This window comes from Belonocnema kinseyi, chromosome 9, assembly GCF_010883055.1.
Source record: "Belonocnema kinseyi isolate 2016_QV_RU_SX_M_011 chromosome 9, B_treatae_v1, whole genome shotgun sequence".
Lineage (NCBI taxonomy): Eukaryota > Metazoa > Arthropoda > Insecta > Hymenoptera > Cynipidae > Belonocnema > Belonocnema kinseyi.
In genome coordinates, this window is record NC_046665.1 from 34,617,028 (window position 1) to 34,620,936 (window position 3,909).

The following is a 3,909-nucleotide window of genomic DNA, read 5'->3' on the forward strand; positions in this document are numbered from 1 at the left end:
TTTTTTTCGATGTTTGCATTAAAATAAAAATTAAATATACAAAAAAATAAAAAATCTACTCTCACCATTTTCTGAAAAATTTAGTTCTGAATTTTTCAAAAAAAAAATTATAAATTCGGTGCATAATTGCGTTCTAAATGTCATTTTGAACCTCTTTTTCCGATTTCACCCCACTGTGCGCCCCTGAGGACACTTGGACGTCCCTAGAACAGCTATGTATACGAATATATTTGTAAACAAAAATACTAAAAAATTAATCAGGCAAAACCAAAAATCTTCTCATCTGGCATTTAACAACGCGCGCGTGTGCGCGTGTAGGTTTTCTATTGGTAGCAGTGAGATATGATCGATAGAACTTTTTTTCTTAATTTCCTATGCTGCTGTATCAGCTGATTATTAATTGATAAAGCAGACAGTATCAGCCAGAACGGATTGTACATGTTTCTGTCATTTATTGACACATTTTTATTAATTGCTAGCAATATAACCCAACATGTATAATAAAATTTTGACAGGATTTGAGAAAATTACTAGTTAAAAGCTAAAGTTTGGAATGTTCAAATTATAGAAATATATGTTTTACAATTAAGACCTGCATTTAAATGTTCTTCCAGATCTCTCAATATTTTGTGAATAAACCAAAAGTTTAAGACTTATCATTGAATTTTCAAAACAGTAGAATAATAATTTCGTTCCATGAAATAAGGATATACACATCCTGCTAATAATACATTATTAAAATTTATTTAAAGTAAATAAACTTCTATTGTTTTTAAATATTTTCAATAAATATTGGATAGCTCAATAATCATTCATATCTCAATCATGTTCACATGACTAATTTTGAATAAAGTTTAATTCTATTTTAATAATGAATAAAAATAAATGAAATCCAATAGATTTTTTATAAATTAATTTAATCAAATTGTATTGCTTTGTAATAACTTTACTTATATTAAAGAAAATAATTATCAGAATGAGAATCAATTACATTTTACGTAATTTAAACCAATCTATTTCTATAGATTTAAATAATTTTGTATTATGAATGAAATTGAATATATTTTGCACCAATCATATTGAATCAATTTTTATCGATTTTCAATCATTGTATTTGCGTTATTTATAACAATTGAAGAATCTGAATGAATCATATTTTGCGTTTAAAATAATTATAATTCTACGATTAAGACTAAATAAATTAATGAAATTTAAAAAATTTTTGTCCTGAGGTAAATTAAATTAATTCCCAGAATTATTCAATCATTTGAGCTGCTTTATTGAAAACAATTCTAAACTAAATGGATATGGCTGTCGATCCAAATCAATGTGGCCGCGTGTGTGTACAGGGGGAGACTTAAACAGTAAATAATCTGCTGTCCACTTTTTTTTAAATTTGTTTTTTAAAAAAGCGCCCCTAAACATGCTTCCTACCTTGCGTTTAGAGATCCAGTCCACCGCTGTTAACTTCTAAATTATCTCCATAAGTTAAGTGATCCAGACTTTGTCAACTGAATTTTCTACCGCATCGTACTCTGCATCATTGTTATGGTTGCCCTATTGCTTCATCTCTTAATTCACTGAAAGACTTTCTCACAGCGTACATGGTGGAGACTCTAGTTATAGTAAGAGTCCAACGAAACGGGGGCGATTAGCTTCAACCGAAAGACATAGCTGATTGTTGTTTTACGCTTTTTGAGAACACATTGATATATTTGAGAATATTTGAAATACTGTGAAATTGATGAATGAACAACTGTAATTTTTTGATTTTTCATTAGTTATTATGCTGTAAAAATTAGAATTTTTTATTTTTCAAGAAAACTCAACAAGCTGTTATAATAATCTTGTAGGGCATTCAAAAATCAACATTTTTTTTTCTTGTATCTTTTTTCCATATCATGCGTTATTTGCCCAGCAAACAAGAAAAGATTGACTGAGTTTCAACCGTATTTCAAGTCGTATGAAATGTGTATCTTAAAGAGGAATGGCAGATTGCTGACGATAGGTTAGAGGTACCAGGGAATCGGAGAAATGGTTACTTTACGATTCACCAAAAAATATTTTGGCACAGATTAAAAAAAGACGGTTAATCGTAATAATGCTACTCACAAAAGAAAATTACAGACCAGAACAAAGAAAAGCTTTATTTTTTAAATTTATAATCACTGTAATATCAAATAGTTATCGTACCATATAGTATTGTAAAACGCAATACTCCGCCTCTTTCTTTCACTGCGAAAGAAAAACGTAATACTCTGCCTCTTTCTTCCACTGCGAAAGAAAAACGCAATACTCTGCCTATTCCTTTCACTGCGAAAGAGAGACAGCGGTTGCGCATACGCCATGCGTAAACCAAAAACGTATCCAGGCTTACATTTTATTATAATCACAAATATTTCCCTGGCGGACCGAAGGAACCGAATGGAGCCTCTACAAAGTACCCGTAAAGACCCCATTGGGTCCCAATTCGGTTCCTTTTTAAGAAACTCGAAAAAACAACAAAATCAAGTTTCAAATTGTTGAAATTCGGATTCTACGTTAAAATTCCCTATAGAAGGTCACGGAATAATCGCAATAGTTTTTTTGCAACGGTAAAAAGTTTAAAAAAATACAAGACGTATAACGCCTGTTGACTGCTACACTTCAAACACATCAGTGTAAGTAGCAGTCAACAGGCGTTATACGTCTTGAATTTTTTTAAACTTTTTACCGTTGCATAAAAAAAAATTGCGATTATTCTGTGACCTTCTATAGGGGAATTTAATGGAATGGCAGCTTCGAATGTGTCCCCTAAGGATTTACAATTTTCTTACACCATCTTCTCTTTTCCTTTACACACCCTTCACACACTTACTCGGTGATGGAAGGGGGACCTACAGTTTAAGGTGGGTTTCGAACCACCAAGAGCAACAGCCTTAAGGGCATGCTCTTCGGTGACCACGTGACCAAACTAGTCCCCGGTTATGAACATTTTTTTTGGTGTTCACTGCGTCCACCCGAATTGAGATATCGTGTTTAAACTTTCACACATAAAATAAAAAGCACTAAAGAACGTTTGTATACATCAATATATTAGTAATTTTCAAGAAAGTTTATTTATAAATTGATGGAATAGGATATTACCATTCGAATTAAAGCACTTTGCAGATAATTTTTGGTGTGATGCATTTTAGATTTTTTTATTCGCTCATATTGAGCACTGACACCAATTTTATACTAAATCGTCTAAACCTTTAAAAAAATTAATATAAGCAATAAAATTTGCACCTTCGTTGCAAATTAACAAATAAGTATCTGCGCACACGTAACCTATCATTATTTTTTGAGCATTTTTAGCGATTTCTAGTGGAGAAAAAAAGAAACTTTGAACGTCGATAAAGTCGACATCAAGAGACTAAGTTTGTCAATGAAATTTTGGTGTAAAATTATTTAAATTTTTTTGGTCCTAAAAATAAAAGATAAATTTCAAATTGAAAACATAGCAACATTAGCAATGTGCTATAATTTACTCGTCGGAGTTCTCCAACCAACTTCCATAATTCTTGACGTTGAATCGATCAGCTGATAACTATTGTTGACAGTGAAACAACCAGCGGGATTCAGCGTCGGACTCGCCTTGTCTTTCGACCCAGGGCGAAATTTTATTTTTATTCTTGGAATTGTTTTATACCAGTACGAAAAATCTACAAGAATATATAACCATTAAAAAATTTTTATTATTTTCTGAAGATGCACATTTCTCAAGATGGGGCTTGGACGAATTTTCGAGTATTACATTCTAAGATGTTCCTCGATTTTTTTTAATTGAGGCATCTACTTTATCGACGTTAATAGTTTCTTTTCAAATTCCTGTAGTATTTTACTCGAAAACTTTCTTCGTAATTATGAACATTTTGATATATATGT